General features: G+C 44.3%; 1 non-coding gene across 1 annotated transcript; it reads right to left on the bottom strand.

The window, feature by feature from the left end:
- Positions 1–13,723: 13,723 nt before the first annotated feature.
- Positions 13,724–13,805, bottom strand: TRNAS-GCU (transfer RNA serine (anticodon GCU)). Its single transcript has one exon. It is a non-coding gene; the product is annotated as a tRNA-Ser (tRNA).
- Between the last annotated feature and the right edge of the window lie 2,852 nt (positions 13,806–16,657).

The following is a 16,657-nucleotide window of genomic DNA, read 5'->3' as shown; positions in this document are numbered from 1 at the left end:
CTTGCAGCTGAGGGTCTGCTTCAGAACTTAGAAAGTGAATGGAGCGTTTTGTCTGGTCCTGAGCTTTTCATACTGCCCCCTATTGACAACGATCCAATGGCATCCATGCCGCCCGCATTTTGCGTCGGTGGGAAAATGTTACCTTCCAGTGTATGGGCTATTGGAGCCCACGCGCTTTATGCAGCGTTGAGACGGACAATTATTTCTGCCTTGCAACATATGAATAGAAAAATCGTTTGCTTTTCGACCTCAAAATAGAAAGAAAAAAAAAAAAGGAGTGTATGGGGGTAAAAAGAAAGCCCTCTTTATCTTCCTCGGGAGGGGCGCAAGGTGGGGTGTATTCCTAAGTCACACACACACACACACACACACACCACACACCACACACACCACCACCACCACCCCGCAAAAGAGCTACACTGACACGAAGCGGGTTCCCCTCTCGAGAAGGGCAGGTTCCCCGCAGGCACTTGCCTTAAGTTGAGGAGAAGGGCACAGGATAGGGGACCGGTTCTTGTTTTTATTTTTATTTTTATTTTATTTTTATTCCGGTTCTTGTTTTTAAAGGCACAGTCAAAAGAGGGGGGGTCTCAGCTCAGCACATGATTGAGCAATTTTCTGATTAGTTCCCTCACTCTCCTTGGATCTCCTTCATATTTCCTTTCATGTTTATCTTGCATACAGCTCCGTGTCCGGGTATTTCTAATTTATCTTGGGCGTCAACTCTGCGTCAACATGACCCAGCCCGGTTTCCAGGCCTGGTTACCAGGCCTGATTTCAGCTCCATCTCAGGCAGGAGTCCCTGCTTCGTCCCTATCATAAACAATTGCATACGTTTTACATTGAGGCAAATGTGGCAGTTATATCATCTTTAAATCAACTTTTGAAGGGGTGGAGTTTAGCCTGTCAATCAGGTCACAGCTCGATGACCTCATTTGGAGTCGCTAAGGAGATAAATAGCTTGCTGGAGGCAGGATATGTCCTCACTCCCTGCAAGACCTTCCTGTTGACAAGCCACATGGAGCTCGGTTCATGGCAGCCAGAGCCTTGAAGCTGGAGAAACCACTGGAGGCCCACGCCAGCGCTAAGATGCTTCCACCACCACTGGATCCACAAGACCACCCACTGGCCTCTGATCTGCCTGCACTTAACTTCATTGCATGTGTTGAGTGAGTCTGAAGAGGAAATTACAGACTGGTACTGGACATGTGGGCTAATATCGGACTTAGGGACTTGATCTGGGCTGGGATGTTTTCTTAATGTACAATTACCCTTTATATAAAGCTCTTTTCTATGAATTTGTTTCTCTAGTCAACCCAGACTGACAGCATATTTTTTTCTTTTTTTTTAATCAAATCATTTTATTGGGGGGTCGTACAGCTCTTATCACAACCCATCCATCCATCCATTGTGTCGAGCACATTTGTACATTTGTTGCCATCATCATTCTCAAAACATTTGCTTTCTACTTGAACCCTTGATATCAGCTCCTCATTTTCCCCCTCCCTCCCCGTTCCCCCCTCCTTCGTGAGCCCTTGATAATTCATAAATTATTATTTTGTCATATATTACACTGACCGATAACTCCCTTCATCCACTTTTCTGTTGTCCACCCCCCAGGGAAGGGGTTATATGTAGATCCTTGTAATCGGTTCCCCTTTTCTACCCCACCTTTCCTTCAGACACAGCATATTTTAAAATGAGCTTTCTATGGTTTCTTCTCTGTTAATGCTCACCCACTCTCATTATTTCCAGACTCTGAGTGGGATAGTGGTTTGTGGTAGGCTGCTAACCACAATATCGGTAGTTCAGGACCACCAGGAGCTTTTTACTTGCATAAAGAGTTCAGTATTGGAAGCTCACAGATGCAGTTTATGCCCTTCCCCGGAGCGTGCATATGAGTTGGCACTGACTACAAGGCAGTACGTTTTGAGTACTTGGGGCAGGTCTGGAAGCTAGTCTCCAGACTGTCTCCTGCCCTGCCTGGCTTTCAGCAAGGGCCAGGGGTAGCCATTTGGGCTTTGATTGTTCCATACGACATTAGGCACTTTTCACAGTATGTCCCTATCTGCTTTCAAGAAAAGGCTTTTCTTGTGGTTTCTCGGTGTGCTGTTGTTCTTGTCAGGGGCCATTAAATCCCGACCCATAGCAACCCTGTGCACCAAGGAATAAAACACTGTCCGATCGGCACCATCCTCACAATTGTTCCTGTCCTTGAACCCAGCCTTGCGGCCATTGTATCAATCCATCAAACATCTCCCTCCCCACCTTCGCTGCCCCTGCCCTTTACCAAACATGATGTCCTTCTCCAGGGACTGGCCTTATGGGCGTGAAATCAATCAATGCTCATGGAAGCAGCAGCCAAGAGATCAAAAGATGAGTTTCATGAGGTAAATCTGCTGCACTAGATAGGATGTTATTTTGAGAGTGCCTCTCAGTGTCTTCATATATTTTTGAGAGTAAATGAAGAAATGCTTTTTTTTTTACCTTTAAGAGCAGGATCTTTCCACAAAACAATGAACAAACAAATCCGTGTTTCGATAAAACCTTTCTACAAGATATTTACAGGATTTACGGTATTTGATAGACCACTTGGCCCACAAGAAGACATGGCTTTTAAAGTTCTCTTTATTTTAGGTCATTTCTTCCAAGCCTGTTCATGAACCTCGGTGACCCCGTTTGAAGAAAATGACAACAGTCCCCACTTCAGGCACTTGCTTCATTTTCTTAGAACCCCGATCCTGTGAGCAATAGCTCTCTTGCCTCATTTGTGATAGGGCTTGGACTTTTCCTGATCAAGAAATCTGCAACCCTGTGAGCTGGCATGGAGTTTTCCTTCCCTCACTCTTTAAATGCCATCAGGCAAACAAAGGAGCTCGTTCAAAATGGGCTGGAGTTTTCACGTCTTTATATATATTTTTATTAATGTGAGGACTATGAAGCAAGAGAATTCTTCTTGCTTGGAAATATGTGAATATGGACTTGTCTCTCTCTCGCTTCCAGAAAGAAGGAAGACTGTTTGCAATGCTACAGAAAGACACAGGCAGCAAATCCTGGTAATGACCCAGGGTAGAGTATGTGGGAGTGGTGAGAAGTAGCTGAATATAGCTATGTGTTAAAGCAGCGGTTCTCAACCTTCCTAATGCCGTGACCCTTCAATATAGTTCCTCATGTTGTGGTGCGCCCCCAACCATAAAATTATTTTTTTCCATAAAATTATTTCCATTGCTTTTTCATAACTGTAGTTTTGCTACTGTAATGAATTAGGAAACCCCTGTGAAAGGGTTGTTTGACCCCCAAAGGGGTAGAGACCCACAGGTTGAGGACCGCTATGTTAAAGGATTTGCAGACTAGCTGGGGGTGTGAGAGAAATAAGAACATCTGTTAAGATTTCTTTGACCTGCTATCTGTTTACTCAGATGTAGATAGTTTTCTACTCCTGCAATAAAGATTTAGTCTTGAAAACTCATGCGGGGAAATTCTACTTTGGCCTATAGGGTCTCTATGAGTCATAATTGATGATGGTGCTGCTGGCTGTAAAGGGTCCAGAAACTTCAGTTTCTGGAGTGGGTTGTACCTCGTTTCTCTGCTTCAAATGCTGAAAGAATTCACGCTGAAGCACGTTTTTTAATCCATGTGAGTTTTTATGAAAGAACAGAAAAGTCTCAGGTTTTACACTCTCAAAAGGGGACACACTATTTCTGAAAAGTGTACAGGGCCACACAGAAGCAACTGGGCACAGAAAACCACGTGAAAAAGAACACCCCACACGGGTTGACTGTGGAATCCCGGGGACCATGAAGTCAAGAAACCAGAAGAACAAGAAAGTATGCAGGTGTGTCTCCCTGTCTTTATTCTAGCCTGGCCCCTGGCTGGGGGAGGCATCTTTGAAGGTATTTATAGACCTCAATAACTGAGTTAGGCCCAACTGTGTGATGTCATTTGCTGGTACCTCAGGTGGGTGTGCCCAAGGTATTGATTTTTCCTGGGTGTGTCGGCTTGTGTCTGAGCATGCTCAATTCTGGGTTTCTCCTACAAGTGTCTAATGGGTGCCTGATTTCTTTCCAACGTCCTCTATAGGGGCCTTTGCAGACTTGGGAGAGACAATGCCCCTGTCCCTAAATCTCGATACCTAACAAAACCAGTCACTGTATTAGTCAAAACAGAGACCAGATTGATTGGAGAAATGCTAAGTTTGTTCCGACAAGTGTTTGCAGAAGGAAAACGGCCAGATATCACAGCTGCTTTGTTCCACAGTTCAGTCTGAAACTCCACAAGGCAACATTCAAGAAACAGGTGTGAAAATAATAACAATGTACAATCTATTAGGGGGCTATGCAGGGGAGGGGGAGGGGGAGAAAGAAAAAAAAGAGCTGGTACGGAAAGCTCAATAGAAAGTAAATGTCTAGAAAAAATGAGGGCAACATATGTACAAACATGCCTGATTCAATTGATGTATGTATTGTGATAAGAGTTGCACAAACCCCCAATAAAATGATTTTTAAAAAAGAAAAGAAACAGGTGTGTACAATGATTACAGGTAGAGATAAGCAAGTCACAGTTCCAAGATACAATTGATACTCTAAGAAGGAAGGCTTTGCAATGATCATTAGGGATTTATTTATATCTACATTTCTCCTGGGGCCAATTTGAAGCTTCATGTGCCCCTGTCTAATTGGGGGTCAATTGGGGTGGTGCTTTCTTGCATGGCTTTACCAGAAGTATGCACGCCCTTGAGGCCTTTGGCTGGGATGCTTTCTATCTGGCTACTTATCTTAAGGACCTGACTAGCCTCCTTACTGAATTGGAACACTCCTGCTGATTAAGCTTATAAGGAATTTTTACTGTAAGGGAGGGTATGTTATATTTTGGATTTCTGACAAACTAAATCTTAAATTATGTTATATTTTTAGCATCGATTTTCCCTGTATCAGACCTAGTCCCAGAAAACACTCTCATAGTAACCTAAGTCTGAGTGCTTCCCAGTTGGCAGTGATTACAAAGTGTTACACTTAGCTGCTCACTTAACAGTTATTGGCATACGGACATTCACATAGACCAGCGGTTCTCAACCTGTGGGTCGCGACCCCTTTGGGGGTCAAACGACTTTTTCACAGGGGTCACCTAAGGTGATCAGAAAACACTTATTTCCAGTGGTCTTAGGAACTGAGACATTGCTCCTCTATCTGTCTCCAGGCGGGTCTGCCCACATGCCAATACACCCACATATGAGTACCCAGTGGTGTGAAGATAGTTACCCATGCTACACCATGCTTCAAGACAAAATTTCGTCTTTTTCTAACTAGAAATAAATAGTTCACACTCTAATTACGTATTGTTTTTGTGATTAATCCCTATACATTAATTACATTCAATTTGTAACAATGACAATACATCCTGCATATCAGAAATTTATGTTATGATTCAAAGCAGTAGCAAACTTACTGTTATGAAGTAGCAACAAAAATAATTTTCCTGTGGTGACTGGGGTCGCCACAACATGAGGAACTGTATTAAAGGGTCGCAGCATTGCCTCCAGCCCTGTCTGGCCAGCCAGGGAGGGGCAGTCTCTCTCATAGGGACTTGCCTAGGTGTGTCCTTGATGGAGGTCACCGTACTGGGGATGGTACAGCTGGCCCATTAAACAGGAGTCGTGCTCTGTCCATTTGACCCTGACTGCCTTGTTCAGCAAGCCTGGACCAATCTAGGAAGCCCTTCTTCTAATCGTAGTCTCAGTTCTGCGTCTGCAGTCCCCCCTCCAGCTGTAATGTATTGATCTGCCACCAGCCATGCTTTCGTGAGTTTCCTTAGGCTCCCCCATACCCTATAGATCTCCAGTGTTGTGAACCCTCGGGCACCATTTCAACCCAGTGTTGATGGCCTTCCTCTCCGGATCACATGTCTAAGTCTTTGTGCTGTCTTTGTCTCCCTTAAGACTTAATAGTTTGGAACTTATCGAAATGACCGATAGAGAATCCCTCCCCCCACCCCTGCCCAAGGGAATGAACAACAGAAACCATGGGGGAAGGGAGACAGTTGTTGGGGTAAGATAGGAAAACGATAATAATTTATAGTTTATCAAGAAGTCACGAGGGGACAGGGAGGAAAAAAGAGAACTGTTACCACGGGCTCAAATAGAAAGTAAATGTTTAGAAAATGATGATGTCAACATATGTACACACATGCTTGATGCTGTTAGCAGAGTAGAGAAAGGTTGTCTCTCCCCAAGCTTGCAGGCCTGCCACAGGAACTTGGGAAGGTGTTGGATTGGGGAAGGGAGCGCCAGCTCACCTTGGGCAAACGGAAGAATTATGACCAGTTGAGATGCAAAAACGGCAAAAGGAGTTTCTTTTCTAGCTTGAGCTAGGGCTTCCCTCCCTCCACTGCCCAGCGCAGTGGGGACCCAGCATCCAAAAGGGAATCAGCCCTGACTTCTTTGTTCCCTGGGCTTTTATGGGGCCAGGGACGGGGGCAGTCCAGTGTTGCTGTTCTTTACATTTATTGGAGAAAACTTCTGGTGCCAGCGTTGTCCAGTGGTGGTTGGCAAGCAGTTTCGCACGTATTTTCTTGACTGGTCAATTGGGGGAGAGGGGGTCGCTGCATCCTACTGGTCAGTCTGGGACAGGTGATGCCTTCTCTGACAGAATTACCTCAGTGTCCAGGAATCTGAAATTAGAGCTTAAGCCTGCCCCAGACTTTGGTTTTACACAGCTTGTCATGGTGCTGGTGCTGGCAGTTGTAAACCAGGACAGCACAAAGGATTCAGGTGAGCATTAAAGACCTGTAAGGACAATTTAATTGGGTATGCTCCAATTCAAGCCTCCCCTCACCCCCACCCCCAACCCAAGTGGGCTTGATTTATCCAATGGGGTCAACCACACCCCCAGCCTGAGGTTTAAAAACTTAGCGGTCGGGGCACTGGCCCCTTTGGGCCTCTGCTTTCTCCCCTTTGGGCCTTGCTCCTGAGGTTCGGTTGTGAGCCCTTGTGTGCAGTTAGACACGCTTGAAATAGCGTGTATGCTTTTGAGACTGTAAAACCTGAAACTTCTTCCTTCCTTTAGAAAGGCCCACTTGAATCACAAACCAAGCTTCGGTGTGAATTCTTTCTCTTGTGAAGCCAAGAACCAAGGTACTTCCCACTCGAGAAATCTAATAATACAATTGAAAAGAACTGTAGGAGCCCCCAATAAAATGATTTTTTTTAAAAAATAGACTTAATAGTTTGCCATGGTACGGGTTCCTAACAGTTGACTAGGTCCAAGTGACTTTTCTATTGTGGAAAATAAGACAGCAGTCCCCATGTCAGGACCAAGAACGTGAATGTATTTTCCAGCGGGTATACATAAGGGGGTCTACAGTTCTGTCTAAGGGCATACGCATCCTTCATACAGTGAACAACATGCTACATAGTCAATGTGACAGGTCTCTAGGTTAAGGACAGAGGGGCATTGTCTCCACCGAATGCCAGCGCCAAACAAAAAGTAACTGTTGATGCCACAACAAAGGGGTTAGAAAGAAATCTGGTACACTAATTAGACACCAGTGTGAAAATCCAACCTGGGCCCACACACAGTGCTAGGCACCAGCCACATGACATCACCCAGGTGCGCTTAAACTCAGCCAATAAGATTGACCAGTACCCTCAAGCATGCCTTCCCAGCCAGTGGGGATAAATAACCAAGGCTGAGGGCATGATTGAGTCCCTTCTCTTGTTACAGTGTGCTCTGCAGGGTTGGGGTGGGGTCCCTGCATATCCTCTGCAGCCCACTCACCCTCTTGGGATTCCTGCTCTTGGTTCCTGCTTTTGGCTTCACAAGCTGCTCCTGAGCTCCTGTTCCAGCATCCCTTCCACGTGTTTTTCCACGTCACCCCCACCCCCACGCCCAAAGAGCCATCTTCGGTTGCCACCTCTCCATTGGTCCTCACGTGGCTTTGTACATTTTCCAGAAATAGCATGTGCTTTTTGGCAACTGTAATACCTGAATGTTACGGCTTAATAGAATAAAATAATTTGTCTTAAGTTACTCCATCTTGAAAAGCTAAGTGCCACCCCCATTCTCAGAGAGGTATGTTATCTTGGAAAAGCAAGTCACTGTGACCTTGCAACTATCTACTCGTAAATGTGAGCAAGAAGTTTTGCAAGATCATCTGGTCCAAGATAAGCTGAGCAGGACGTGCCGAACTACCCGAATCCCTGTTATCTTGTGTAAACCCCCTTTCCCGTTCCTTGCTCAACCCCTCCCCGCGGCACTAGCTTCGATTATAAAAAGAAAAGAAAAATTTGACTCGGGGCTGCAGTGTTGGACCCTGCGTGGCCATGCTGTAGCCCAAATCCGGATTTGTCTTTTTGTCTATTTGTCTTTTTGTCTTTCTGTAATAAAGTTTTGCTTTGTTACTTCACAACTGCTTGTGGGTCAGTGGTCTATGTTGGGCGCAACTCTGTAACACTGAAACCTTCCTTTTCCCTCATGAAAGTGCTTCTGCTGTGTGGATTCTTTCAGCGTTGAGAAGCAAGAACCGAGATAAACCACTCCGAAACCAAACAAATGGGTAATATCATAAGCGGGTAACAAGAAACATGCAACGAGGTGAGTCTTCATGTTGACTTATAGACCTAGGAGGCCTCTGCCTCTTAACCTTGCCCAGGGGAGAGGGCTTGCCCCATTTTACTGTGGACTAGTCTCAAGAACCTGATTCCTAGCCAGAGGCAGGACTGAGACATCTTTGTTGTAGCTACTTTACGTGATCAGTCATGAGACTGTGTTCAGTCCTGTGAATGTGTATTAAGATTTATTAATAGCTCATAACTGTGAGGGCAGTCCCCCACTGGAGTCGGCTTTACAGACCTGCAATGAGGAACATGGAGGATTTAACTGCATTACATTCTCATGCAGTCTCTCGATTGACCACAATATTTTTTCTCTTTATATTTGAAATGGGGTCTTTTATGTATCTTTGTGGGGTCCTGGTTTACAACTGTGCTCATGTTCCTTTCCCCAATGCAACACCTTCAAACACTAAATATCAATGTCAACCAATAACTACAAGATCAGCATTTCTAAACCATCAGCTGCTCCGCAGGAAAAAGATAGGGCTTTCTACTCCTGTAAAGAGTTACAGCCTCAGAAACCCACAGAAGCATTCCTACCCTGTCCTATAGGGTCACTCTGAGGGGGCTTAGACCCTATGGCAGTGAGTTTGGTTTGGTTTGAGGCTTCCTGACCCCTTTATACATCTCAAGGGCTACCTCCCATTGTTTGCATCTCAAAAGGCTCCCGAGGCCAGAGGTTAATTAGCATCTGAAGACTCTGTATCTCCTAGTCTCTGGTTTTGGCCCAAATTGGCAGACATGTTTATTAAAGTCCAGGGCTGCTGAGTATTACATTGTTTTTGATGTCTGATTTGGAGAGCCGACTTGTGATGAATTCTGCTTTGGTCCTGCACTATCTAAGATTAAGCAGACACTAAGGTGCAAATCCTTGCTATCCTAACTGCCCATGTGAATGTGAGCAATTTTAATGAATTCACCACAAACACACTCAGGAAAGCCCTTGAGAAAGAGACTGCCCCTCCTTGGGCTAGCTGGGAGGGGTGGGGACAATTTATTTCCCAAGGCACTCTGTCTAAAGGAAGACCTTGAAATTTCCACCTGAATTTCAAGAACATCTCAAGAACAAATTTGACACTTTGCACACTAGTGACGGAAGACCTGATGAGCTCTGGGAGGAAATAAAAAACATCACACACGAAGAAAGCAAAACTTATTAAAAACACAGGAAAGAAAGAAAAGAGCTAAGTGGATGTCAGAAGAGACTCTGGAACTTGCTCTGGCTGGTAGCTGAGGCACCAACGATGAAATCAAAGAGCTGAACAGAAAATTTCAACGAGCAGCTCTGGGAGACAAGGTAAAATATTACAATACAATGTGCAAAGACCTAGAGTTAGAAAACAAAAAGGCAGGCCACGCTCAGCACATCTTTACCTGAAAGACCTCAAGAAAAAGAGCAAGCCTTGAGTTGCAATAATATTGAAAGAGTGTGTGAACAAAATATGGTAATGATCGATGCCAGAAACATCCAAAAAAGATGGAAGAATAGATTAGCAGAACAGGGACCAAGGATATCTACTGGGCATGCGCCAATACTGGGGTTTGGGGTACACCTAGGTGGGCGGTACAACTGGATTGGCCCCATCTAGGCCAAGTGGGCTTAATTCAGCCAATGGGGTCAACCAGTATCGCTGACCTTGCCTCCCAGCCGCAGGCCCCAAAAGACTGGAACCTGGAGACTACAGCCCTTTTTCCCCTCTGCTATTCTGCCTTCTCTCTCTCTCTCTCTCTCTCTCTCTCTCTCTCTCTCTCTCTCTCTCTCTCTCTCTCTCTCTCTCTCTCACACACATCACATCTCATTTCATCTCATCACAGGTCACCACTTGTGGGGGTACAGTCCTGTATCCATTTAACTTTAAAACCTGAAACTTCTTGTATCCTTTATTAAAAACTCACTTGGATCACAAACCAGGCTTTAGCATGAATTTCTTTCTTGTGTGAAGCGAAGAACTGAAGTATTCCCCACCCAAGACATCCAACAAATACACAGAGTCACTGTCCTAACAAGAACTAGTGGGCCCTCCAATGTGTCAGGTGGCAACATATGAGCAAGGGTCAATGATGCTGAAGGAAGAAGTTCAAGCTGCACTGAAAGCATTAGGCAAAAATCAGGCTCTAGGCATTAATGGAATACCAATAGAAATGGTTCAGGAAGCTGATAAAGGACTGGCCGTGACAGGTAGCTAGATTAGGGATAGAGGGGGTTGTCACCACCGAATGCCTACCCTAGATGAAAATCACCTGTCCCTGCCACAATAAAGGGGTTGGAAACCAGGCACACTAATTAGCCACCTATGGGAAAATCAGAACAGCATGCTCGCAGACTGAGAGCACCTAGGGGCAGGTGAAGCTAAACCTGGCCACAACCTAGACACATGACATCACACAGGTACGCTCAAACTCCGCCAATAAGATTGGCCAATACGCTCAACCACGCCTCCCCAGCCAGTTCAGATAGGAGGGGTAAATACCAGACTGAGGGCCAGCCACACCCTCTCATTTGGGTGTTCTCTGGCAGGTCTGAAAGCGAGGTGCCTATGCTTTGACCCCCCTATTCCCCTCCCCCACCCTCAGGGCTCTGTTCTCTTGGGATTTCCTGCTTTTGGTTCCTCACTTGCTCCCTGAAGTAATCATCTTCAGACCCAAACTCTAGCTCATCCCCTCGTGTCCTCCACTCTTTCCAGAGATACCTTTTGAGGCTGTAATATTTGAAACTTCCCTTTCCTGTTTAAAAGTAACTTGGCCGGAGGGTGGAGGGAGGGTGGGTTGGAAAGGGGGAACCGGTTAAAAGAATCTACATGTGACCTCCTCTCTGGGGGACGGACAACAGAAAAGGGGGTGAAGGGAGACGTCGGACAGGGCAAGATATGACAAAATAATAATAATTTATAAATTATCAAGGGTTCATGAGGGAAGGAGAGTGGGGAGGGAGGGGAAAAATGATCTGATGGCAGGGGCTTATGTGGAGAGCAAATGTTTTGAGAATGATGAGGGCAATGAATGTACAAATGTGCTTTACACAATTGATGTGTGAAAGGATTGGGAAAAGGGTTGTATGAGCCCCTAATAAAATGATTTGAGAAAATCATTTTACCAAAGTGCTTCTGCCACTGCAAGAATTCTTACAGCGTTGAGAAGCAAAAACTAAGGTGAACCACTCCCAAAATCTACCATGTTGAGAACAGGTTATAGTTGAGCAAAGTGGGAAGCAGGGAGATAAGTTGCCTGGACTACAGTCCCATCGGTGGAAGCGGTCAAAAGCACTTTGATGGCTCTGGTTATTTTGTAAAGAAAGCACCAAGGAGCTTCTCTTTTCTAGCCAATTCTCTTCCCTCGCCTTTAGTAGTTAAAGGGAAAATCAGACTATTCGGTTTCAAAAGAGGTGAGCCAGGCAAAGTGCTCCAGATTTTTCTCCACAAGATAAGTATCTACTGAATGTTCACTGGGTGCAGGTTTGAAGAGAGACTAAAAAGGATAGTACCCCTTGGAGTATCTTTGAACCACATATACCATATAAGTGAAATAAACCAATATTACCTCAAAATTCTCACTTAAATTTCACACTTTGGGAAAGTTGTACCGTTACAAGAAGTTTTGTTTAAAAAAAAGTTACCACCACAAATACAGGATTCAAGCCTGTGGGAGTCACTAGATCAAAAACCATGGAACCTCACTTTAATACAGGAAGGTTGATTCTGTATATTTTCTTTTATTTTAAAAACTTTTTATCGGGGGCTCTTACAGCTCTTATAACATTCCATTCAATCAATTATATCAAGCATATCTGTACATATGTTGCCATCATCATTTTCTAAACATTTACTTTCTGTTTGAGCTCTTGGTATCAGCTCCTTTTTTCCCTCCCTCCCACCTATTCTGTATATTTTAATTGATCTTTTGAATGTAAAAAAAATTAATAATTGGTGTGTGTGTTTTTTACCTCAGTTTCCTTATCTGTAAAGTAGAAAGGCTAAAGGGGGAAATATATTTCCATCGAGATAATCTCCCTGCCAGTTTTGTTCTCCACGCTGTGTAGGTACCCCTAGCCATGTTCAGTGTGAATAGAAATCGATGACTGGGGAGGTTTTTGTGGGATCACATGCAAAAAGTAAAGATGTGAGTGGCAGAAGCTGATCAAAGAAGCAGAGACTGAAGCACTTAGAAAAGATCTTCCATTTAAATGTAAAGAAAACAGTGTGAGACCTTCCACTTGCCCATTCAATGAAGAGGACATTTGATCATTTGATCTGGGGCTTGCAAAAAAAAAAAAGAAAAAGCCCTATTTTCTCAGATGGAAGAGGAGACTAGAGTGAACTCCAGGATAGAAAGCAGAGCATAAAGACAGAGAGGAGGAGAAGGAAGAGGAGGAGGAGGAGGAAGAGGAGGAGGAGGAGGAAGAGAAGGGGGAGGAGGGCCCAAGATTTGACAAAAAAAATTTCCAAGACCACCCCCCAAAAAAATAATTAATTAAAATGTTTTTTCCAAGACAAGGGAAGCCGACTGAGTGCCTAGTGGATGGGCTCAGTGGACCAAGAGTACTATCAAGACACCCACCCAATTCACTTCGGCCCCTGCAACCCCAACAACTCCCCTCCCCACCCCACTCCCTACCCCCATCACACGGAGAATCTGATTTCGGTGGGCTGGGTTGTGTTGGGCTGGGCAGGGATGAGGTCATATTTTCTTTTCTGGAAATCTCTCCTGTGACAAGTATAGTAATTTACAAATAGGTATTGACTCCATGAGAGTAATGGGTGTTTTTGTTTTCGGTTTTCCTGGGAGGTGTTTTTTTTACAAATTCAGGCAGCAGAGAAGCCGGGCTCTCGGAATAGGGGGTTCTGTGAAGGCAAAGGTCTGAGAGTCTGGAATTAAGGCTTCCAAGGCTGTTTAATTACCACCACGGACAGCCTGGAGCACGCAGCCTGAGCATAAAAGCGTGCGATACATCAGACAATTATCATAAACTCGAAATGCTCTATAAAATGGGAAAGATCCTGAACGCGGACCGGAACATTCTTGCCTGATAATCAATGTTTTTTCGCTTTCTCCTATCGAATGGCTATTAGGGGAATGCTAAAATTCCACTCCCACAGTAGCGTGGGTACACAGAAGATCCGACGAGGATGGGATTCGAACCCACGCGTGCAGAGCACAATGGATTAGCAGTCCATCGCCTTAACCACTCGGCCACCTCGTCTCTCTGCAAAGCTCTCTCTTCGCAGATCATTACTATGATTCGTTATTCAGGAAAGTTCCATTTTACGTCTTTATAGTATGTTTCGATATCTTTATTCTCTAAAAACAGGCCGCTTTGATAAAACAAGGGAAAATAAAAGAGCCTACAGAATGAGTTGAGGACTGAGAGGAGGGGTTTTTTTGAATCAATATGAATACCGACGACAAAATATACTTCTAAAATGGACAAAGGAGAAGCTTCAAGGGGAAATGGAGTTTATGAGTGCAATTGTTTTCAAAATCAAATAGATCGTGCCATTTCCATTAGGTATGGATATTAAAACCAACATTAAACGGGACACGTGGTATGATTCACACTCAGAAGGATCCCTGTCTTGTGGAATGTCTGCAACAAATAATCGTCCTCTTTAGAAACCCAAGAGATGGATGGGAGAAGAAAGAGCTGGGAAGATTGGTTCTGAAAGCCAGGCCACAGATTAGGGATTTTTGTCTTAAAGAAATGTGGAGCCATTTGAATTGTTGATGGTATTTTAATTTTTTTTGTACACGGTGATATGATCAAAATGGTAATTCAATATTGCGATTTAAAAATCATTATTTCAATGCCCTCCAGGCAACGACCACCAGAAGCACACCTGGAGTTTACAATATTGGGTGTATTGTTGCTGCCCCCAGGAGAATGGACAGCGTGGGAAGGGAGGGAGCCTCTGCGTGCACTAGTGTTAAAAAAGACCTTGTTGCGGCTTCTGTGCTTCTGTTGGGTGATTTACCTGGAGGAATCAAGCATGTGGGACTTGTTCTGACTTGAATCTTGTCAGGGAAGAGCATAATTCTACGATTGGGTACCTTAAAGTATTTTATTTAAAAGGAGGGGGAAATAGATTGAAGCTAGAGCTGTTAAAACTTAGATTGCCTGGTATAAAGGGGTGTTTGATCTCTTTGTGGCTTGAGAAGTAACCTGTATTGTTTGAGTCTAGGTGAGATGAGGCGGAACTTACTGTGGTTGTGTCTGACAATGGTGTTCTATGACATTGTGGTCAGCAACAAAAGCCCATGACCTAGTGGTGACATCCCGCTGGTTCATGGCCACCTGCGTGCATGAGCCCCGTCTGAATGCCAGCTGCCGCTTTTCTCGTTTTCCCCTATGCCTCATATCATTTCAAGAAATTAATTGTTTATGTGGTTGTGTGCAGGTCACCATATGATGCGACATAGAATAAATATGAAAATAAGGATGAGGGGGAGATAACGATGATATTGGTAATATGGGGGCAGAATGCAAACCTTATGCCCTCAGAAAGCGTGGAAGAACAATGAACTAAACATCAAATGTATTAAGTATCAAATCAGCATCAAAACAAACCACCCTAAAAATTTACATTTGCGGAAAAAAAATTTACATTTGCGATTTTTTTTTACCATTTTATTGGGAACTCATATAACTCTTATCACAATCCATACATCCATTGAATCAGGCATGTTTGTACATACATTGTCTTCATTCTTTTCTAGACATTTACTTTCTATTGAGCCCTTGGTATCAGCTTTTTCCCTCTCTCGCTCTCCCCCCCCCCCACCCTCATAATCTCATGATAGGATTGTACATTGTTATTATTTTTACAGTTGCAATTTTTAAAAAGCTTTGGTGAATGACAAATTCTAAACCTCTTTTGCAAAGAAGATCTCAGTTTAGTAGTGTCATTAGGAACTATATATACAACATAAGTGAATCTGGGAAACTTTCTACCATAGGGCCTGTAGATAACAAACCTTCCACAGGAAGCATTTCTGTTACAGTTTCAGATGGTCATGTTTTAAAAGCTTCCAGCAGAGGTTCAATCTGATAACGACAATGGCCAGATCCTCACTCTCTGGCTTGTTATTCTCCCTTTGTGTTCTTTTTGCCAACAGATGTGTTAAGTGGACTCCAGAGAAGAAAGGAGACAGACAGAGTCTCTGACATTTCCAAAGAACTAGGCACAGGTTGGTGTGCGGAGTTAGAGCAGACTCCGACTAGGTACAGTCAGCGGAAGCTCTAAACTGGGCCCGGCAATTACTCTCTACACTTTCTCAGTGTGAGAGAGGGCTTAGAAGCTGATGGAACGAACACCTTTTAGTAGGCTCCAGGGAAGGACTGGTCTGAGACTGGGGACTATGAAACAGGCAACTTTAGCCGCTGCCCAGATTCTGACCTACCATGACTTAAGAAATATCATACTTGTGAAAGCAGAGGGAGCGTGAACAAGAAGATCCGGTTCAAGTAGACGGATTGACGGACGTAGTGGCCACCGCGGTTGGCTCAAACATAGCAACGGTGGTGAGGATGGCATGGCACTGGGCAGTGTGTCCTTCTTTTAGATCTGGAGTAGCTGAGCCCAAACCGACTGGACAGCATCTAACCACAAGGAACTCACCCCAAAGCGAAAGAAGGGTGGGGCTACAATTTCAAAAGCAAATGGTTAGTGATAGTTTCCCACAGGCTTGAGACACATTAATATGGTGGTAATAATATTGGTCTCACTTGCCAATTGCACAACCAGGGGGGTTAACAATTTAGGAGACACCCCCGCTGCCACCACCATATCCACCAAAAAAAAAAAAAGGGAAGAAAAAGAAAATTACTGTTACTGAGTCTCACAGATGTTGGAACTCAAATTACTGGATTCAGAGGCCAGTCTGCCAATCTTTATACCACGGGGTATCCTTTTATGGGAGGAAGCCAGTACTTTTTGAGTTGGGCCGGAGAATAGAAGCACCATTGGGTCACACTGCTAGGCACCAGGGGCATGGAAATAAGATTAAAAATAAGGTACAATGATCTGACTGACTTCGCGAAATAATAAGGAATGGTGT

The sequence above is a fragment of the Tenrec ecaudatus genome, chromosome 1, assembly GCF_050624435.1.
Source record: "Tenrec ecaudatus isolate mTenEca1 chromosome 1, mTenEca1.hap1, whole genome shotgun sequence".
In the NCBI taxonomy this organism is placed as follows: Eukaryota; Metazoa; Chordata; class Mammalia; order Afrosoricida; family Tenrecidae; genus Tenrec; species Tenrec ecaudatus.
Note: the sequence above shows the minus strand (reverse complement) of the source record. Positions and strands in the feature narration are given on the sequence as shown.